This window comes from Mus caroli, chromosome 6 (assembly GCF_900094665.2).
Source record: "Mus caroli chromosome 6, CAROLI_EIJ_v1.1, whole genome shotgun sequence".
NCBI classification, from domain to species: Eukaryota; Metazoa; Chordata; class Mammalia; order Rodentia; family Muridae; genus Mus; species Mus caroli.
Window position 1 is genome coordinate 144,212,315 of NC_034575.1, and position 23,843 is coordinate 144,236,157.

General features: G+C 44.0%; 1 protein-coding gene across 1 annotated transcript in view; it reads right to left on the reverse strand.

Moving 5' to 3' along the window:
* Itpr2 (inositol 1,4,5-trisphosphate receptor type 2) overlaps nt 1–23,843 on the reverse strand; it is a 394,656-nt gene that overhangs the window by 369,984 nt on the left and 829 nt on the right. The gene's annotated exons all lie outside the window — the stretch shown is intronic.

The following is a 23,843-nucleotide window of genomic DNA, read 5'->3' on the forward strand; positions in this document are numbered from 1 at the left end:
GGAGGGGAGGGGAGAAGAGAAGAGAAGAGAAGAGAAGAGAAGAGAAGAGAAGAGAAGAGAAGAGAAGAGAAGAGAAGAGAAGAGAAGAGAAGAGAAGAAGAGAAGAGATCAAAATGTTTGGATTATATAGGGAAGAGCCTCTAGGGGGGAAAGGGCAGCCCAGCCCCTGGACTGGAAAGTTCAAGGTTGGGAGCAGGAAATGCCAGTTAGGGACTGAAGGATGCTGGGAAAACCTGGAGGCCAGGTCTGCTTTGATATGTAAAATATGCGCCTGACCCTTGTTCTGGGGTCTGAAACCAAACATCCCAGTCCTTTGTTCATAAGTGAATAAGGGACAATGGTAATCTCCAAGGCAGCCCAGCAAGCCACAGTGGGGTTCAAGCTTGACCTCTCAGGGGCAGAGCAGTGGGCCTGACAGGCAAGGCTGCCTCAGTGCTGTGAGGATGTGTAAGCCACAAGCATATCAGTGATCCTCCCAGAGGGAGATGTCCGAGTGGCAGCTCTCCTTCTCTTCCTTTTTCAGTATGGAATTAACTAGAATCTTCCAAATGGGTGGATTCCATTCACGATGGATAAAATCCCAACCAATATGAAATATTGGTTCCTGGTTTATTTAGTTACCAACAGGATCCATTTATTATTTATTTGTTGGTTGGTTGGTTGGTTGGTTGGTTAGTTTTTTTGAGACAGGGTTTCTATGTGTAGCCCATGCTTTTCTGGAACTTGCTCTGTAGACCAGGCTGGCCTTAAACTCAGAGATCCACCTGCCTCTGCCTCCCAAGTGCTGAGATTAAACCATGCGCCACCACCGCCCAGTTAAGGATCTACTTCTTAAACCATCAGATTGGGATTTTTTTTTTTTTCTATGAGATCAGATTTCCATGGGGAAGGGATGGTCAAGCAGTTTCATACACATGTAGAGATATAATCCCTAGTTGATTATATACGCATATCTATGCATGTTATTCATGCTAGTTACTAAGTGTGGTTGACACAAGCTGCCGGGCAGGCAGAAATCTCTTTTACAGGTCTTTAGATAATGTTTTCTTAGAAACAGGAAGTTGAATTCTATCCAGAGAGCAAAGCCTAATGCCACCACCCCCAATCCAACTTGAGTTCCTGACACTGAACTGGAAAAGCTTCAAGCAGCCCTGAGTGCATCACAACGTCAGACTTAGACAAAACATCGTGGAAGAAAGGCCAGATTTTCTAAGGAGCCAAGACATATTAAGAATTCAAAGCACAATGAATTAAAAAGAAAAATTCAGCCCTATTTAGGGTACATAAAAATTATACAAGAGACACTCACCCCATCTGTGTGAATCCCATTCTAAGCTCCACCCCCTAGTCTCAGTGCTTTGCAGTCTTAGAGAGAAAGGGGAAGGAAGACAATCCGATCACAGCAAACTTCTGCAAACAGGGTTGTCTTCTCTACCCAGAGCCTAGTGAGAGCCAGAGTAACCCAAGGAGCTGCCCTGCTCCTGATACAACTTCTGGGGAAACTAGTCATTTCACCCTAAAGACTTAAAGAAATGGAAATGAGTTTGGAAAAAAGAGGAGGAGGGATGGAAGGAAGCAGAAGTGTCCATCTATCTATGTTATATGTTATGTTATAAGACATATGTTATAGGACATATAAGACCACTGACACTAAAAACCCAATAGGCTGGGGCTGGAAAGATGACTCCATGATTAAGAGCACTGGCTTTTAACAGAGGACTAGGGTTTGGTTCCTAGCACTCACATGGCAGCTCATAACCATCTGTAACTCCCACTCCAGGGGATCCAATGCCCTCTTTTGGCTTCCAAGCACAACAGGCATATATATGGCACACAGACATATATGCATGCAAACAAATAAGGAAACTAAATAAAACTTTTTTTAAAAAAATTAGAGTTGATCATGTGTGCACCCTGCTGCTCTCACATCTATTCCTGTGCATGCATTCACCCTAGCAAGGTGAGGAATAGAAAGGACTGTGGATTGAGGAGGAACTAGAGAAAGTGAGCTGGAGAGAGGAGGAGGGAAGGGAGAGCCGTTCGGGAGAGAATGATGACTAGCAAACATACGGAGCCACCTCAGATCAGATACTTTGTATCCTAGCAAGGTTACCATTGCTGTGACGAAACACTGTAGCCAAAAGCAACTTGAGGAAGAAAGGGTTTATTTGCCTTACACTTCCACATCACAATCCATCATTGAAGGAAGTCAAGGCTGGAAATCAAACAGGGCAGAAACCTAGAGGCAGAAGCTGATGCAGAGGCCATGAGGGGGTGCTACTGCCTCTGTCTTGCTCAGGCTGTTTTCCAATAGAACCCAGGACCACTGGCCCAGGGATAGCACCACACACCATTGGCTGGGCCCTTCTACATCACTCACTAACATAATGCCCTACAGGCTTGTCTACAGTCTGATCGGATAGAGGCATTTTCTCATTTGAGGCTACCTCCTTTCCAATGACACTAGTTTGTGTCATTGGTGACATAAATCTAGCCAGCACATATGGTAACCAGAAAACTTAATTTAAATGAAGTGTGCGGGTGCTGGAAACCCCACTGTTGTCAGACTAAGCATGTAATACTGTTTACTGAAATTATTTTATGCATTTTATTAAGTAGATGAATGCCAATTCATATATATGTAACATGAATTTGAATGACTGCTTATAAAACATAGCAATTTATGAGACTCTTTAAGTATATAAAACTTAACAGATGATAAAATATTTTCCATTTGAACAAACTGAAAAAAAAAAAAACCTCAATACAGCAGACTATAGGATTTGCACATCCTGACTCCATGGCTTACGTGTAAATCTTCACGTTTAAGGCTTTTCTGTTTTGTCTTGTTTTCGTGTCTTTAATTCTCTTGGCTTACATTGAATTTATGTTTAACTAAAAAGAAAGTCAGGATCCTCAGGCCTAGGGTTCCCTGATTCTGACACAGCTGACAGCCTGCTGTCCAGCTGCAGCACACCCATGATCCTGACACAGCTGTCCAGCTGCAGCACACTTCAAGCTGTTACTTTGTTGCACTGCTAGCTGCATGCCTCCAGTCAACAGGAAGTGCCTCGGAACTGGCAGTCTATGAGTTTAGTAAATGATAGTTCAGTGGATCATAAAAGCAAAGGAAACAAGATCCAGAAAATAAAATTGGGCTTAATGATGCCACAGACAAGTATCACAGAAATAAAGGAAGAAACGAGAGACACAGAAATTCACACGGACTCCCTCGAGAAAACCATGTATTTGATATTATATTCTAGGCACAGATGACAAAGGGAGCTCTCCAAAGTCATCTAGCCAGTGACAGCACCAGGACAGAACAAGGCAGAGTGTTAAATACCCAGAAGCTTTCCATCTTATGAACTCCTCAGAGCACTGTGGGGCATGACTAGGTCTGGAGCTAAGCACCCACCCCTCCTGCTTCCTCAACCATGCTGCCTTCTTCAAAAGAGCAAAGAACATGAGATGCAGCTATCACTTCCTGGCTGAGCGGACATAAAAGGGAGATATTCTTAGAGGAAATAGTTGGCAAGAGAAGTTCCCTAGCCAGAAAAGCCTCTGGCAGCTGCGCAGCCATTCCCACAGTCATTACTGCCCGAGAAGCTATGTTTCCACACAGTTGGACAGGGTAGAAGCTACCTCGTTAAAGCTAAAGCAGGTGACTCTCTTTCTGAGTCAACCCATGCATGCCAGGGTGCTTCTAAGAAAGGGATGTGCTGAGAAGCACGCTTCCCGTCCTGCAGACACGGAGCTTCCAGCATTTTCCAACAACTAAATGTAAACATGTATGATGGAAAAGGAAAAGCTGTCATTCCAAAGACACATCTCCAATTGGCATGGCAGAAATCAAAAGACATGAATTAAACCATTCCTAAAAACAAGCTCGGTAGGTTAGACCTATAATCCCCGGAGGAGGTGGAGGCAGGAAGATCAAGAATCCAAGGATAACATGATGAGCCCCAAACAATCTCAACTTACATGCTTACATTAGACACTGTCTCCAAAACAAACAGAAATCCCTAAAATTCAAAATTTAAAACTAAGCCATTTCTGTGCTAGCCCAGATTTCTCTCAAGTGTTGCTTATGAGCCCAGCACTGTCCCAGGCTCTGAGGCCACAGTTATGTGCAAAAGCAAACCTTGAGGTCAAGAGGTCTTCGATTGTTTTCTCTTGATGTCTTTCATTTCTTAGCACAAATTTAATCTTTTGATCTCAGTAAAGAGTAAAGAGAGGATTCCTCTTCTCAACAGGCACAGCAGAGAAACACCACTGTCACAGTATACGATGGTGCTGGCTCCTCTACTCAACAGGCACAGCAGAGAAACACCACTGTCACAGTATATGATGGTGCTGGCTCCTCTACTCAACAGGCACAGCAGAGAAACACCACTGTCACAGTATATGATGGTGCTGGCTCCTCTACTCAACAGGCACAGCTCAGAAACACCACTGTCACAGTATACGATGGTGCTGGCTCCTTTTCTTCAGTTTTCCTCTGAAAGTAAAGCTAATAGCTTGAAGCAGGCTGCCTTAACCCTTTGTAAGGGAAGAGGGTCTCAAATATTAGACCTATAGTAAGGGGTATGGAGAGGATAAAGCAAAAACTCTCGAGAACACACTTGTGTGTGTGTGTGTGAGTGAGAGAGAGAGACAGACAGACAGACAGACAGACAGACAGATTTTTAGGAAGTGAAGGAATAGAAGAGCTACACCACTATCTTCCTAAAAGAAGATTATGTGGTCTGAAGGGTCATTGCTACCATCTGTATATAGTTTTATGTATCTTATCTCTTCATTTGAGAGTCTCCAAACCCTACACAATATATATGGACATATGTATTTCTTAATTTTTATTTATGCAAGGAGGGGAGTTGAGCCAGGTCTCATGTAGATCAGGTTAGGTTGACATTGAACTTCTGATCTTCCTGCCTCCAATCCCAAGGACTGAAATTGCAGGCATGCAGTGCCAAGCCCAACTCCATGTTATAATCTAATACAGCCAAAGAGCCACTGCCATGTGAAAGAGCTAGCAACCCTGGGGATTGCAGGGCACACGACTGTGTTAAAGGCTTCTTTGAAGTTGTATACCTTGTTTTTAGAACTTCACATCTGAGAAAGACAGCTTTAGGAGGACAAGGTGAGAGGATGTACTGGCATCCCTTGGATCTGAGCCATGGTGACCCTCCTGTCCCTGCTTTAACCCCTTCCTCCCTAGGGAGAGGCCGTCTCCACTCCACACTTGTGCTTTTTTTCTGAGCTGATACCAAGCAGATTCCTCTGGCTACAGCCTTTACCAAGACTTGGAACCAGCTGCTGTATAGCCTGGGGGCAGCTTCCAAGGAGCACAGATTACTGCCTCTTCCTGCTGCTCTTCCTGCTTCTAAGCTGCTAAAGGCAAATCCACTTTCAGTGCCAACTAATACTGCAACCAACTGCCTGAAACTGAAGATCCAGGAATCTAAGGGATATATAACTATCTCCAATCTTCTCGGTGAATGCAAATACATACAAGCACCAGCTGTCACTCTTCTTTATAAGGAGTCTGATTTTGATTGGGGTTATCATATCTTAGTCAGGGTTATTATTGCTGTGATGAAATACCCCCACCAAATCTGGGGAGGAAAGGGTTTGTCTGCCTACACTTCCATATCATTGTTCATCACTGAAGGAAGTCAGGACAGGAACTCATGCAGGACAGGAACCTGGAGGCAGGAGCTGATGCAGAGGCCATGGAGGGGCGTCCCTTACTGGCTTGGTCCCCATGACTTGCTCAGCCTGCTTTCTTACAGAACTCAGAGTGACCAGCTCAGGGGTGACACCACCCACATGGGCTGGTCCCTCTCATATCAATCAACTAATTAAGAAAATGCCCTACAGGATCACCTACAGCCCCATCTTATGGAGGTGTTTTCTCAATTGAGGCTTACTCCTGTCCAATGACCATAGCTATGTTGATATAAAACTAGCCAGCACAGTAAGATTTTCCTAATTCCCTCTAAGATAGTATAATCTTCTACCCTCTGGAGAAATGAGCAGAAAAGCACCAACCTGGAGATCATTTGTGCTCTGTGACTAAATCGTGTAAATGTGCTTATCATTATATTTCACATTTCCTGGGGATAGAGGTGAGGGTTATACACACATATGTGTGTCACTCTGACCTGTACCTACAAATATGGAAGCCAATCAATTATCTTCCTCCAATGTCTCTCCATTGTGTTTTTGAGGCAGGGTCTCTCACTGAACCTGAAATTCATTGATTAGCTTAGACGAGCTGGCCCTCAAGCCCCAGGATCTTCCTGTCTCCATCTGATACACCCACTCAGACCAGTGCTGAACCTGCCCTATTCAGTGCTACCCCTGCCCAATCCAGCTTTCACAGGAGTCCCCAGGCTTGCACAGTAGGCCCTCTACCACGGAGCCATCTCCCCAACCCTCACACTTTCTGTGAATTTTTAATTTTAATTGAAACACAATCACATCCCTTTCTTCCCTTTCCTCCTCCCAGGTCCTCCCCCTCCCCTCCCCCCCCAACCTGCTCCCACTCTCAGATTGACAGCCTCCTCTTCTCCAATTATTATGATTACCTATGTATATATGTGTATCTATACACAACCTGCTCCCACTCTCAGATTGACAGCCTCCTCTTCTCCAATTATTATGATTACCTATGTATATATGTGTATCTATACACAACCTGCTCCCACTCTCAGATTGACAGCCTCCTCTTCTCCAATTATTATGATTACCTATGTATATATGTGTATCTATACACAACCTGCTCCCACTCTCAGATTGACAGCCTCCTCTTCTCCAATTATTATGATTACCTATGTATATATGTGTATCTATACACAGATATATAAATACAACCAGCTGATACTGATTTTATTGTATGCATGGTTTCTGGGTTGACCTTTCTGTACTAGACAACTGACTACGGAGCTCAGTGCTAAGGAAAGGCTAACTCTGTCTCCTTAGTCACCGTTTGCCTACAGTTCGGTGTGTTTTGAACTAAATTACACAGTAATTGTTTTTAAAGCTAACTTATTTGAGCAACTGTTTTTAAGGCCCATTGCTAAGTTTTCCCACCAAAATTCTAATCAAAAAAGGGACAGCCCCCCACAGTCATCTCACCTTCCTGGTACTCAGCGGGGACAATGTAGATTTCATATATAATCAATCTCTCATCTAAACCAGTTCAGTCAGACTCGCAGCCTCTTCCTCATTTAAGTTGTTCTAGCTTTGGGCATAAAGTTCAAGTTAAGTACAAATATTAATGCCATCCATAAATATAAATTAGATGAGAAAGTACACACACAATAGGAGACAGCCAGGCCTCTAACTGTGTATCTACCTGTAACTTGCACAGTGAAAGGCCACAACCGTGGAAGCTGGTGGCATCTCTTGCAGAAGGCACCAGGACTAGTAGAAGAATAAGAAAGCTTCACTCTGCTCCTATCTGAGGAAGGTCTGTGAGAGGAACATTGCCCCAAAGCTTACTCTGGACTCAGGCAGCATCACCAACAGAAGTCCTTGTTCAATATTAGTTTCCGTCCAGATCAGCCCAGTGTAGCAGCCATGAGAGGGCCTGTCTTCTCTCCTAGTGTCTGTCCCTCAGAGTAAGTTAACGGCACGGCACATCCTCAGTCATCTGCTTCAAGTATGAGCCACCATTCCCAGCCACTCCGTGTTTTCTCTTTTCAATTTTAATAGGTTTTCATGCAGATATCTGTGTCTGCTTGGTAAGTGTACCATAAGCCTGCAGCTCTGTGGAGGCCAGAGGGAGCATCAGATCCTCCAGAAGTGGAGCTAAAAGCAGTTGTGAGCTGCCTGACTTGAGCAGAAACCAAACCCAGGTCCTCTGCAAACTTAAGAACCCTGTAGAGCCATCTCTCCAGCCCTTAAGTCCTTGATTTGACGTTGTGTTTACTGATGCAGGAACAGATTTAGAAAGCAGAAATAATGGGCTATCTACAAATTACAATTTTACTTATTTTTATTTTAAGCATATGAAGGCTTGCCTGCATACATGTATATATAGTATGCATGTGCCAGGATGCCAGAAGAAGGCAATGGAACAGGAATTACATCTGGTTATGAGCTGACATGTGGGTGCTGGAAACCCAGGTCCTCTGCAAGAGCAGCCTGAGCTCTTAGCCTCTATTTATCCCTTCAGCCTCTAGCAACAAAATTAAATAGCTTGGGTTAGGTAACTGTTCCCAAACTACACTGCAGCCATGGCACCTGAGCCTCATTCAAGTCTCCTTCATGTCCTCTTTTAAAGCAAGAAATGGAGAAAGGAAGTGAAGTGCAGCCTCGAGCTTCACTGCTTGTTAAAAATAAAATAAAATAAATAAATACTAAACCAAAACAGAAACCAGCACAGCTGTATCTTCAAAGCCCAGGAGTCAGTGAGGACTAAAAAGAAAATCACACTGTGGCTACGTGTCTAAATCTAGATAGCCAGAAACCCAGAGAACCCAACCGCGAGTAAGCTGACATGGGGCATTTCCTGTGGAAGCTTCCAGACACTCTCTCAAAGTTCCAAGACTAATTAAAAAGAAGAGGTCATGAATTCTGGAGGGACAGGAGAGAAGGGAGGGTTGGAATTATGTAAATTTAGCACTTAGATATGAAATTCTCAAAACAAAAACAAAAACCATTGGTAATTTAGATTTTTTTTTTAAAGTTCCAAGTCTGTTAGAGAAAACAAATGCTACTTAGCAAGATTTCTGTCAGCCCTGGGGCTTCTGCTGAGCGGCTAGCCACAGAACAGCCCCATTGCTACACTCTCGGAATTTAGATTTTAGACAGACCGGGAAGAGCTTCTGGATGGTGTCTAAGAGAGAAACTGGGTGTCCTTTGGGTACTGTGCTGAGCTAAAGAGAAAGGGAAGACATAGGCAAGGTGGCCAGTCCCTACTTCATAGTGCGCGCGTGCACACGCACACGGGGTGGGGGTGGGGGGGGGAGATAGAAATGGAGAGGGAAAGAGGACACGCACAGAAGAAATTAAACGTTTACTCAACAATGGGCTCTTCTAGAAAAACTGTTTCACGAAGTCTTTCCATTTCAAATGTGAGGCGACATCACTGACCTACAGCAAACCACTGGGTTCCCTCACCAGCTGAGTCTCTGAAAAACCGTGTCTTCACCAGCTGAAGACAAAGCAGAGACCAGACCAGAGACTTCCCACCGGTTGAGAAGTCAGGTCTCAGACTCCCATCAGGATGTGGTCCCTGAAGCGGGCCTAGGGCAGAGCCCTAGCTCCCTGAAGGAGAACACTCTTGAGCGGATAACTACAGGCTACACACGTTCCCTAAGGTCCTAGGATGGGAGCTATTCCGCTGGCTGCGATGTGTTGGGTCTTATCACTGCTTCCTTTCAGTACCCAAGTCCCTCCTTTCCACCAGGAACCCTGACTCTCCTCCCACTCTAAGCGATGGCACCCCATCTGTTAGCCCAGCAGCTCTTCCCCTGCCTCAGCGCCTGTCTAATCCGCTGCAGTGGAGATCGCATACTGTTCCTAGGGCTTTGAGCACTCTTAGTTCTGGGAGGAAGAAGAGGAGGAAGAAGAACACTTCCGCAGCCCCTGGCACCACAGACAAAGCGCTGACCAGGCTTGAGACAACCCACGTGGTACAGAGCCTTGGGCTCCGAGAGTCTAAATGTGCAGACTCTGTTACTCTCATCACAAAATCCTTTAGGTTAGAGATTTGATTTGGATTTTTCTCATTCCTGTGTCCCCCAAACTGTATCTGACTAATAAAATTAGTGTCTTCAGATATTTTCCTTCTTTGTCATGCCTAAGAGTGTGGTAGGTTTCAAGCCCAAGTCTATCGCCAGTTAATCACCTACGAGTAGCCCCTCTCACTTCAGAGCTCTATTGACGTGAGCTAAGAGAAGAAGCCGCTCAAAGAGAAGCTTTCAAACAAGTAGCCCAGGCTGGCCTCAACCTTCTGACATAGCCTGGGCTATTAGAGACCCAGTGAAGGCATGACCCTAAACTTCTGGTCCTCCTGCCTGTACCATTTGAGTGGGACAGCAGACACACATCCAGGCCTTTATACGTGCTCAGCAAGTGCTCCACACAGACTAGCTGCATCCTCAGCCCCTTTAAAGCATTTTCAATGATTTTTTTTTAACAGTTCTTCCACACTGAGTCCATGTGTATATGTCACTTTTCCAGAAAAGAGAGAAATTATCCTGAGGCATTTCTAAAAGAGAGCTGAAGGCCCAGTGGTGTTTGCTGTTTGGGTAGCTGCTGCTAAGAGACAGGAATAAGATCCACCCTATAGCCATCTCAAATCCGCATGATTTTGTCTAAAATTCACTAGTGTCTCCAAGACAAGGATTATAATTTGATCAGTCAGTAGCTAAACCTTGACACCTTTTCCTAAACAAATAGATTTGTTTGTAAGCTGTTTAATTATCTTACATAAATTGTTTTGCTCATCCCTAACAATCGATCTGGTCAGAACTCCTGATTCTTGGCCAATCTGAAAAGTCAGAGACACTGGGATGGGGTGGAGGGTGTGGGGGGAGTGACGGAGAGGTCTGCACAATTTTATCCTAAAGGCTGCAAGCTAGTGCATTGTATTTTCTCAGTAGATAAAACAAAACAGGGCCAGCCAGGAGGCTCAGTGAGTAAGACACTTGTTGTGAAAGCCTTGTATCCAGAGGTCAAGCTCAAATCCCACGAGAAAGTAGAAGGAGAAAAATGACTCCACAGGGTTGTTCTACACATGCACCATCTCTCTCTCTCTCTCTCTCTCTCTCTCACACACACACAGAGAGAGAGAGAGAGAGAGAGAGAGAGAGAGAAAGAAAGAGGGAGAGAGAGAGAGGGAATAATTACAAATAAAATGAGAGAATGATAAAATTTAAATGTTTTATTTTGTTACTACATCCTAGTAGGGGGAAATATTAGCAAGTAAAAGACATTGGCTTTAAAACATAAGAAAACTTGAAAACTCTAGTCATAGGAAATACAGGATGGGGGTGTGAGCATTTGTGGTGCAGTGTGCACACAGCTATCAAAGTTATTATTCATACTCATGCATCCAGTGTTTGCAGTACATCAGGGCACAGCAGGCATCGAACCAGAACTGAAAGATAAACGCAAGCACTGGTGATTTAGAAATGTACACCAGTGGCACAAGAAAGAAAAGGAAAGATCAAAACCAAACAAATAACTGATAAGGCAGCATGACTTTGAACAGCCTGCTAAGCAAACAGCAGCTCATGGTATGGCAGTATGTCTAGCACCCCTGTAGGGTGAGCTCAGCTCAGCTGCTACAAAGGATTCATGATGCCTCCTTCATGGTGGTCCTACAATTACCAATGAATAGCTTGTTCTTACTTCATGATCAGGAGCCTGGTGCTCTAGGCCTGTTCCATACAACCTGTTTTATGTGCGTTGATGACCAATGACTAGACAAGATCTCCTGGCCTCCCATTTTGCAGTTACAGAAGTCTAGGCATTAGGGTTAAATAACTTCTGGGGATCTCACTGTGAGAGTAAGTGGAGACACAATTTGAAACCAGATTTGTCTAAAGCAAAAGTCTCAACCATATGCTACAGCCTCGGGCATTGATTCAACATATTTCTTGGATATGTTCTATCTGATGGGTGCCATGTAAGACCTTGGCAACATAACTGCGAACAAACCACACTTAACCTCTGCCCTTTTGTTTAAATCTAAAAGGAGAAATAAGGACAACCCAACACTCACAGACAGAGAGTCAAGCATTGAGAAGATGGTAAAGTGCTTTCATTGCAAGCATGAGAACCTGAGCTTGGATCCTAGAAACACACACACAAAGCCAGGCAGAGCAGCAAGTGCCTGTAATCCCAGCACTGGGGAGGTAGAGACAGGAGGATGCCTGGAATTCACTGGGAAGCTGACCTGGCCAATCATCAAGCTCCAGGGGTAGGGAGAGATTCCATCTCAAAAACTAAGCTGGAGAACCACTGAGGAAACACACTTGGCATTGACACAAACACACGTGCACTCCCCCCCCACACACACACACATGAACATATACACCATACACTGTACTACAAAAAAGGAAAAGAATCAAAATTAAATCTGTAGCTGCAGTACAGTTAGAGACCGCCGTGCAATTCTGTAGCTCATAAAGGGTCCTCACACAGTCCGGAGATCAGAAACAAGTTACAGCTGGCATCTGCATGGGAAATTGAAGGCCGGCCTGCAGGTAAGAAAGGAAATTGAGCAGACCGTGGGGTAACATCCTGTGAAGCCCTGGATATCTTGCAGCTACAAAGAAAAGCAGGTGCTCTGCCAGAGGATCGCACACTACAAAGCATGGAACACAGAGAACCCAGAGTCAGACTGAGAACAGGTGATATTTTAACTAGATGTGAGCAAACAAACATTTTATTCAAATCTGTATACTTAGTCTTCAGAGTCATAGAGCCTTAGAAACAGTGGTGGATGTTCCAATTCCTAAGCTTTTCATAGATCTAAACTGAAGCAGAGCAGTGTCCCTTCAGTGCCTCTGTGGCAAGTGGCTTCTGTCCCCAGCACAGCTTCTGCCATGTTAGATCCCCAGTTTCCTGTGCTGTCATCCCTGCCTTCTTCTCTGCCACTAGGCCAAAGCACGGCCCTTCTGAGGCAAAACCTGGCCTTTCTAAAGCAAACTGTTCCATTCTTTTGCTTAAAAATCACCCATAGTTGATATAGAAAACCCACTCTGGTCCTTGGCTACCCATTTCTGAGGTGAATATAACAAAGAACTGGGCTTGAGGTTGTCTGCAGAACAGTTTCACTTCCTGATACCTTGTTAACATTTCTAGTACAGTGGCCTCATCTACGTGACCCAAGATGCGTTCTTCCCACGCTATTGTTCCAAGCACCTGTTCAGAGCGAGGCACTGAGCCCTCCTTAATGGTCTTCCTCATCATTCCAAGTGTAGTGAGTGGCCACAGTGGCCTGGGGGAGAATGTCCAGTGCAGAGGGAGGGGAAAACATGGACTTTGTCCTGAACACCCACAAATCCAAGTCATCTGCTAGTAACAAAGAAGAAAAAAAGAATCTGTAGTGATAGCCAGATGTGCCTAACATTAATACACATTTTGTTACATATGTTTCAAATTCTATGATGCTGTTGATACTTTGTTTAGAATCTCTTAGAATAGGGCTGGAGGCATAACTCAGTGGCAAGGTTCTTGTTAGACAAGAGTCAGGACCTGAGTTCAAAGCAAGCCCTAGGTGCCAGAGACAAGGTCAATAGCACACTTGAGGTTGACCTCCGGCTTTCACACCAACACACGTGTGCGGGTGAACACACAGAGATATTTTAAATAACTAACATTAAAGGCGCAGGTTACAGCTCCTGTCTTGAAGAAGATGCACCCGAGAGATGTGAAGCTGTTCTCCTTTTTGTCTTTTTCTTTTTCCCAGTTCTGAGGATCCAACCCAGGGCCTGGTCCATTCTTCAGAAAGTGTTTATGCACTAACCTCACGGTGTCTGCTGCCAAAGAATTACCACCTGTCAAAATTCCTCCATGACATTTGACTTAAACCCCTCCTGATTCTAAGCCTCCAATAACACACAGAATACTCTCTACGCTTCCAACACAGCAATGCTTAAAGACCTGAGAGGATCTCCAGTGGCTGAGACCTGAAAGCAAGCTCTTTGCTTTCCCCCTTTCCCGGTAACAAAGATTCACCTGGGAAACGGGGATGAGGCTGCCTGTGTCCCAACTTGCAAGAAAACAGAAGACGGGCAAATAAAAACCCTTTCTCATTAACCCTGAACATCCTTACAGACATTCTCATAACGTGCTTTCTTTGATTCTTGGTTAGACTCACAATGAATGTCTCTTATGTCTGTCACCCCAAGTCACTGGGTAGCATCCTAAGAATGACAAAATCCCTCCACTACCTTCTCCACGTGCTGCCCAGAGTCAGACCGGAAGTTACCCTCTTAGAAAACACGGCCAAAGCCAAAAACTAGCCTGCAGTGTAAATGTTTAAGTGGTCATGTCTCTGATATTAGCATTGACCTTGAATGCTCTCCAAACTCAAGAGACCAGTCTCTAAATCATTAACTTACTTTGGATCACTGCTCTGCACTTGGGGATCTGGGCAGCTGATTTTTGTTTTAATTGCTGTGTTTACAAGGTACGATGTCATTAAACCACATTTGAACATCACAGAAATGTGACAGAACTCCCATAATATTAATGTCTTTCATCTCAAACTCACATTTTTGTTTTTATTTGTTTGAGACAGGGTCTTTCTACATAGCTCTGGCTGTTCTGGAACTCACTATATAGAGCAGGCTGGCCTTGAACTCGCAGAGATCCTTCTGTTTCTGCCTCCCATGTGCTGGGATTAAAGGCATGCGGCACCATGCCAGGCGAGTCAAGCTCACATTTCTAATATTAAGACGTTTTAAAATGTCTATCATAGAGGATGATAGTGAGCTCGAACTAGAACATTAAATTACATTGCTTTAGTTTCCAAATTGCTTTGTAGTTTGTACATATCCACATTTCTTTCTTTTCATTCTCTTCTACATGTATGTAATAACTCATCTGTATTGAACTCATCTCATTTGTATTGAACCCAAAAGGTTTCTAGAACACGAGTCAGTACAATGTTAAGGGATTTCAAATTCTTAGTCAATGCCCAAACACTACCTGTCTGTTCTCATTACACAATATCAAAATGTCTCTTGGTCACCATTTACTCTTAAATCTTAAAAATGAAGGTTACAATGGGAAACTATTGTTTTTCTAAAGTAAATTGAATGTTACTACTTCAGGTATTCTCTGAGTTTGGTTTCAGGAAGTTCTCTCTGTTCAAACTCAGGCACAAAATCTGCCCCTGGGAGAATTATGTGTTATCCATAAAAGACCTACTCTCTGCTATATAGTTTTGGAGGTGCTTACAAATTCATTCTTTGAGCTTGTAACCATCAAAACTGGGCTTGCAAAACATCAGCTTTCATTCACTGCGGCTTCAGAATGCAAACACTGGAGAAAGGTCACACGCGTTACTGTTTCTGATGTAAGTTTTGTCATGTGCTGGTTTTTTAAAGAACCTCTAATGACATGATGGAATGGCACCAGCTTCTGTGAGAGCTCCCTACTTTTACAATTACCTGTGGCTCTCAAAGATTTCATAAGAACAATTACACTGCTGTTTCCCCCAGGAAGAAGCCGCTGTTGCTAGTCACTTAGCTATCTTAAAGTACGCAGATCCCAGTGCCATGCACATTTGTTCAGCAAGTGACATTGTGACAAAGGACTGTTGCATGATTCAACTCCATGAGGTACCTGGAACAGCCAAATTCATGGAGATAGAAGAACCTCAAAGACGATGTAGACTTGTGTCAGAATGGTACCTTGTTTCTGATATGAAGTCCTGATTGCCCACACTGCCATATCCTTGCTGCCCCTGAGCCGATCGCACACTTAAGGCAGCCAAGATAGTGAATGGTGTAAGCATGCATACCCTATCACAATTTGCTTCAAGGGGCACTACACTTCTACTATGGCTTTCCTTGCCTACAAATTGGAGCATTTCACTCAGGCAGAGCTCCACTGTGGCCCACACCACACAGCCCCCAAAGTACCAGAAAGTCTATCTTAGCTCAGCAAATTCCCTGCTGGCCAGATCTAGGCCTTGCAACCTGACTTCCTAGGCATGAATAATGTTTTAGTTTGTTTTTTCTGTTGTGATAAACAACTTGCATTTGCTTGTGTTTGCTTGCGTTTACAAGTTACAACTTGAGTTACATCAAGAGAAATCTGAGCAGGAGCTCAAAGCAGGCACTTGGAGCAAACACCAAGCTCCTAGTTCAGTTTCATTTGTATAAAGGTCAGGCCCATCTGCCTAGAGATGGCAGTGCCCACACTGGGCTAGGCATTCTTACATCCATTATCAATCCAAGAAAAAGCCCCCATTGTCATGCCCATATGCCAGTCTAATGGAAGCAAGTCTTTAATTGGTCCTCTCGGGCACGTCTAGGTGACAACCAAGATTAGCCATCACAAGTAATGACTCCTAATCCAAGCAGGAATGACTTCTACCAGGTGTGTAATCTAACAAATTAACAAGAGAGACAGAGAACATGGGAACTGCTGAGTGATGTCCACGTTCAGGATGCTGTCCAGCAAGAAGGTCCTCTGTTGGGAGCCCCAAGGCCAAGTTTCCCTGCCTACCTAAAGCCCACTCTGAGTCCTCCTTTCAGTTGCTTTGAGTTTCTCAAATGGCCTTGAAAGCATTTCCTGCTCTTGAGCTGGCTGGGGGTGGTTTTTGTTTATTACCAACATAGAGCCTTACTAACACAAGCCAGTCATCATTCTGCACTCCAGCTTTATCCAAGCAAGCAGCTGAGCAGTATAACAGGCAGGCTCCTTCAGGTCTTTTAAGATCAGACAGTGCAAACCATTATGCAAGGGGTCCCTGTGAACTGTTTACAAGGTATCAAGACAGTTCGGCCTGATAACTTGTAACTTAATCAAAATGTTACATGACTTAATTAGAAATGAATTGACTTTAATCCCAGCACTTGGGAGGCAGAGGCAAGTAGATTTCTGAGTTCAAGGCCAGCCTGGTTTACAGAGTGAGTTCCAGGACAGCCAGGGCTGTACAGAAAAACTCTGTCTCAAAANAAAAAGAAAAAAAAAAGTGAATTAAACAGGATTGGAGGGCACCTCACTATCTGAAACCTTGAGGACAAGAGGTGTCAATTTGACACTTTAGTGGAGAAGTTACAGACTTGTGTAAGGTTGCAGTCTTTTGTTAGATTTATATTTGTTTGGTCCTTTGGTCTCCATGTTGAGCCTTGAGGATCCATATGTATTCTGAATGCAATGTCCAGTTCTCTTTTCAGAAGGAATTGCTGTGCAGGGAAAGCTCCTGATGATGGGCTTGGAAGCAGCCACACTGCCTCAGAGATAGACCTCTCAGGGCCTCCATTGCATCTCTTAGTAACAACTGTAACAAGTCCTGCGCTTGATCTTCAGCACAGAGATATTTTTTTCCAGTTATATTTTAACAGTAACAAACATCTTACTTCAGATAGGACCTCAGTAAAGCCTGTGTGAATTCTAAGAATTTAGATATGAGCTTAGATGTGTGTCAACTTCCCTTGCCCTCCCCTGCATTCATGTGAATCCCTGAACTTTGTCACTCTTTAGGACAGTGAAACCAAGTCAGAAGGAGAGGGGCTGTGGAACTTGAGTTAAAAATAATTAGAAATGACTTTAAATCAGGTGTGGCAGTGCACACCTGCAATGCCAGCACTCAGGAGGATCAGTACAAGTTTGAGACCACCTTGCATTACATATTGAGTTCCAGGGCAGGCGGGGCTGCAATGTGAGTGAGACTCTACCTCAGGGGGGAAAAAATCCAGAGAAGCTGGACACAGCCCATAGGGAAAACAACAAATATACAACCTTGGAGATGGATAACTGAAGAATTCAATAGAAGCCTGAAATCCACAGGGCTGGTACTGTCTAAAAGTCCCCAGTCACTGCAAGTTCCTTCCTGACCAGGCTCCAGTTCCCTTGGTCATCGCCACAGTCTCTTTAAACCCATCACATACGTCAGTGTCTGGAAGCTGTTGTGGTAGTCACAGACAGTCTGACCCAAGCACAAAGCTCTCTCTTAGGTGAAGCATGAAGAGTTTTCAGATCATCCTTCTATCTCTGCTTAGCTCAACAACATCAAACTGCTTGCTTTGGGAGTTTTAGAGCCATTAAAATGAGTAGTAAAATTTTACTGGTTGTTGAAAAATGAAACAAGACAATATCAAGAATGTGCCACTGACTGTGGGCGTATTAGGATGCAGATGTCTGTCCATCCTAATGAGTTGAGCCCATGCTCTTCCTCCTCCTTGAAGCCTGCCTCAACCAGGTCAGACCAGCAAGAGGGAAAGAAATGTGGCTCTTCCAACTCTCTGTGACATAGTGTCTGACCTTCCCGTGGTGTGGCAAAGGAACTGCCTGACTCTGCTCGTGTTCATCCTGTCTCTCATGCTAATCCTAAATCCATTCTACAGCTCCTCATTAAACACCTTGTAGGCTCCGTAGAGTTCCAACCCTAGCTGAGAAACTGTCTCGTGTTGGGCACGAAAGGATTCAAAAGACACAAAAGTACCTGTTGGTTTCTAGACTTGAGAGCAAAGGTATTGGATGTCTTTGTGTCCCCACAGACTTCACCAAACATCAAACCACAAGCTCTCAAAAGAAGGTCAGCTTTCCAGATAAGGATTTACAGCCTCTCTTGGGTATAAGTCTTGCCCAAGGTCAGTGACATAAAGTGAAGGAATGGGTGAATGAATGATGTCAATCAAAGCACAGCACTAAGTGCCAGCATTAAGCACTTTGTCAGAACAGTCCCATGAACTCAGTTCTTGACAACACATTTTCAACTTCAATATCAAAAAATGTTTTTATTCTGAGCAGCCCGCCATTTTAACTTATCCTCAATTTAAGATCTGTGAATAGGTAATGCTCTAACTATGTAACAGTTATTCTTTTTTAAGATTTATTTATTTATTTTGTATATATGAGTTCACTGTCTTCAGACACAACAGAAGAGGGCACTGGATCCTATGACAGAGGGTTGTGAGCCACCATGTGGTTGCTGGGAACTGAACTCAAGGACCTCTAGAAGAGCAGTCAGTGCTCTTAACCAGCACTGTAACAGCTATTTTTAACCAATTATTGGTTATAATTTGGAAAGAACTCACTCCTCCATTTCAAAAACAGTCGACTAAAACACTCTTGGTTTATTTCAATCACATACCAACGAAACAGTCCCACAAACTGAGGCCATAGACGGTGAGTCCGACAACAGAAGCCTCGTGCTTAGGGTGGAGATTGCTAACACAGCCAGGGAGCCATTCCCAGGTGTATAGGTCATACCTGCTTGAACACGCTTTAAAAATGAGGCAGAATACACATTTGCTTTAACAAATAGGCCAGACCTCATAGCTGCTCAGCATTGCTGGCCAGACAAGCGTTTTCCATGCTACACTTTAAAACATTAATAGCAACTAGGAGCCAAGTTTGAATAATAACCATGGCTGTGTTCCCCCATTTTTTTCTCTACTGACAGTGACTGGAAAAATACTTTATTTATACTTTTCAAAATAAGTACTGTTCATTAAGAGTAAATAAGAAACTAAGAATCCTTTAAAAATGATACAGACATCTCAAAGATGTTTTGATTAGTAGTTAAGTGAACTGTGCTGTGATTGACCTGTGACAATGTCATACAAACTCATGGCTACTTCCTCTATATCTGTCTGTGATGACAGAAAAGAATGGAAAGACCAAAGGACCCATTAGCCTGCATTGGAAACTACACAGTGTATCTGAAATCCCCCCTTCCCTAAAGAAAGAAGAAGGAAAAAACAAAGGAAGGAAGAGAAAAGACAAAAAGAGAAGAAAAGAAACAAAGAGAAAACTATGACTCTAAAATACATCACCAGAAAAAAAAATCAGTTCATTCAAAGTATATACACCATCTAGGTCATAAGGTAGTTTTTCTATTAAGGCAGTACAAGGGTATCCTACACAGATCTTTAGACTTAAACACCATCAGCTGGGCCTTCTGGTACATGCCTTGAATCCCAGCGCTTGGGAAGCAGAGACAAGTAGATCTCTGACTCTGAGGCCAGCTTGGTCTACAGAGAAAGTTCCAGAATAGCCAGGGCTACACAGAGAAAACCCTGTCTCCAAAGTATAAATACCACTCAAAGGAAAACTGAAAGAAACACAGAATTTGCAACCACAATGTTCAAGGGACTTAAAAGCCACGCTGAAGGGCCTGAGATAGTTTAGTACATAAAAGCACTCACTGCACTGGGGACGGGAGCCCCCTGTCCCAGTCCACACCGGAAGGAAAAAGTGAGCTAAATCCCCAACGTGGCTGTCTGACCCCTACACATGTGCTGTGACACTCATGCCAGCACACACACAGAGAGAGAGAGAGAGAATTAAAAATGTAGTCACAGGGAAAAGCTAACGAGCCTCATCTTGTCAGGTGCCGCCAAAAGGAGCCTGCTAAACTCCTAAGAGTGAAACCCTACTGCAAACGCCACAGCAAGCACACAGTCTTTAAAACTCATTTACACCAGAAAATATTTAAAGTAGGCAACATTTATTTACAAATAAACCTCTGTGCTGTGTAAAGTCAGCTCTCATCAACCGCCCACCTGATTTCAATCGCAGTACCATCCTGCTTCTGAAAGTGTCAGAGGATGAAGAGTTAAAACAGAAACCAGAGAGTTTCCGGTCTGATTCTTAGCTACTCCCTGGAATTTGTAATGTTACAGTGGGACAAATGAGTTTGGCTAAACACGTGCAACATCACAGTCATTAAACCAGTACTCTGGTCTAGTTCACTCCAGCAGGTCATTGGCCTTGGAAGAAATGTTGTAATTGTATATATGGAAATATAACCTTTTACCTATACATTTTCATTTTACCAAATTTTCATTTGTCTCTTATGCTCAAGTTTATCAATTTTATCCTAGATGAGGGAGGACAGGATTCACTATCCTTAGTCTCCAAGACAAGAAAGCTGAGGAAGAGATACAAGATATGAACAAGGCCATGTGCCAGTTAGCAGCAGGTCCAAGACAACAGAAGCAGAAGAACAGGGAAATCACTGACAAGTGTCTACCCAGCAATTGATACATAAGACCCGTGAGCACATGGCAACAATGTAGAGGGAGCCTCAGCCTGGCTGGCTCTGGAGACTCTGACAATTACACTGTAACAGGGAGGGCACACCTCAACAGGCCCTAGGGAAGATTCTACTTTGTAAGTCTCCAGAGATGTCAAACACCTGCTCTTGAGTTCCAGCACCTATTGGCAGCTCACAGCCATCTGAAACTCCAGTTCAGGGCATCCAACAGCCTCTTCTGACCTCCACATGCACTGCACACATGTGATACACAGACATACATGCGGGCAAAACACCCAAACACATAAAATAATAAAATAAAATATATTTTAAAAAAATATTTTATTTGGCTCAGGCAAAGAACTTTCTGGTTTCTCAAGCTAAATAATGTCCTATACTTTGAAACCATGCATGAAAAGATCACGTGAGTGTAGCATAAAAGGGGATGGGAAGGTACAAGGGAGGGCGGGAGGGAAAGGGGAAAGAATGGGGAAGAATTGGAGAAGCAAAACAAAGAATGTTTGGAAAGTACCATGATGACGCCTAACTCTGTATAAGCTAGAAAAAGAGAGAAAGAAGGAAAAACTTAAAAAAAAAAAAAAACTTTAACCAAGAATAGCCATAAACAAAGCAATAAAAGGAACCTACAAAATAATAATCGTCCCAGTGATTTAGAATAAAGGTCTTAAATTTTTAATTTTAAGTCTCTCCCAAAGGCTTGCATGTTACAGGTGTGGTCCTTACCTCCAGTCAATAGTGGATAGGGAACTAAAGAAGTCATAAGAGGAAGGGCCTAGGTGGAAGGCCTCTATCTTAGCTTGCTTTTCTGATACTGTGATAAAACACTAATCAAAAAGCTACTTGGGTTTATTTAGCCTTATAGGCTACAGAGTCCATCATGGATGAACTCAAGACATCAGGTCAAGCACTCTGGGCAGAAGGCTAGAGGCAGGAACTGAAGCAGAGTGGAGAGGAGCTGCTGTCTGACTTGCTCTCCATGGGTTTCTCAGCCTGTGTTCTTATAGAACCTAGGACCACCTGCCTGGGACCACCTGCTTGGGACCACCTGCCTAGGATCACCTGCCTGGGGTTGGAACCTCCAACCCAACTCCAACGCCAAGGTCAGTATGCTGGGCTTTCCATATGAATCATTATTCACAAAAATGCCTCCATAGATGCATCCACGGACCAGTCTGATGGAGGGCAGTTCCTCAATGGAGACTGCCTCTTGCTGGATGACTCTAGTTGCCTCGTTGACAAAAACTATCCAGCATAGCCTCTGACCTCCACATGCACAGCACACACATACATGCACACACAGACACACACACAGGCACGAACACATACACAAAGACACACATGCACAGACACACACACAGACATAAACACACATACATACTCACACAGATACAACACACATAGACACATACACTCATACACACAGACACAAACACACATGCACTCACACAGACACAGTCACACACAGAAACACTCACCTATACAGAGACACACAGACATAGACATTCATAGATACACATAAACATGCACATATACTCACACACACACACACACTGGCACACACAGACACTCACAGATACACATACACAGTCACACACAGAGAGACACACACACCATACACAGTCACAGACACACATAGATACATTTACACATATGTGCACACACACACATATGCACACTCACACCCAGAGACATACCATCCCACCTCTCTCCAAGCTCCACCCAGGGTAGCATGTTCAAGACTCTACAACTTGAACTCTGCCTTGCGGTCATCTTAACATTATTACTTCACGAACAGGGAATGTCACAGTCTGCAAACACATCCTAAGGAAACTCCACTATCAAATCACCACCGAGAAACACAGACTACAATAAGCACTTTTGATTGCCACCGAGCACACCACAGCAACAGCCATTCATGCTGGTTTTCTGTGTCTACAGTTATTATTGAAAGCAGAACAGGACACACTTGGCGGGGCGTCTGAGGCAGGAGTAGAGTCCTGGCTTTGGACACAAATACCCTCTGTTTCTTGAGTCGGTCACTTCTCTTGGTCCCCATCTCCTGGTCCCAACGATGCCTACTGTGGAGCTGACCTCCTCAGCCCTTCCAGTGTTTGCTTTGTACACTATCCACATTCGACCTTGCAAGTGACCCTTGAACTCTTGCCTGGTCTGGGTGGTGATAATTACTGCATCAGCTAATTAACTTATGAACGTAGTCATTACGGCTTTGCTATGGTAAGCACTTTGCCTCTCTTACCTCTTTCCTCCCCACACCCCTATGCAGAAACCACTCAGGACATGTAGCCCAGATAGATTTCATAACCTGACCAGGGCCATAAGGTTTGCAAACCAAAGGGTGGGGATCCCAGCACAAACCTTCTGTTTCTAGAGCCCCTCCTTTTAGCTGCTAAATGGTGACACCTTTCATGCCTACCAAGTTTGGCAGGATTCATCCATGAAGCATTATCCTGGACCCAGACTAGACTTGGACTGTGAATTCTTTCAGAAACAACTGGATCAAGCAGAAACACTTGGACTAAGCACTTCTTTCACACTTCGATCTCAGAAGCAAATAACATGGAAAAGATATTCAATTAAACCTTCCTTCCCACAGTCTGTGGGGAAATGAACAAAGAACAGGAACTGTGGAGCCACTGGTGTCCTCCAGAGAAGGCACTGGACACGCAACACAGTCACAGAAAGGCTCTCTCCCTCACAGCCCAGGGGACAGGACTCCAATACCTAACAGCTGAGAGCAGTCACCAGCCTCAATCTCCTCAGATAAGACAGTCTGAGGCAGGGCCTGTGAAGTAACCTGTGCACTAAAATATATCAGAGTGCAATTAACTGTTCACCAGCTCGAACACCATGAAGGAATTTTCTAGAAACCAGAAATGGTCCTACCTAACTAACACGCTGCTTTTCTGTATGATATACATCAGTATTTCCCCAGTTCATATACCAACTCCAATCACAAGGGCCTTGCAGTAGGCTGAACTCCTTTCGCTGGGCGGAGGGGATGGACAGGGAGAGAGAATAGCTGAGTTCTAGAACCCTGGCTGCCCAGGAGGCCAGTTTTGGCAAAGCCGGAGGAGTGAGTCCTCCTTTGGCAAGGCCAAAAGGAAATTACTTCAGC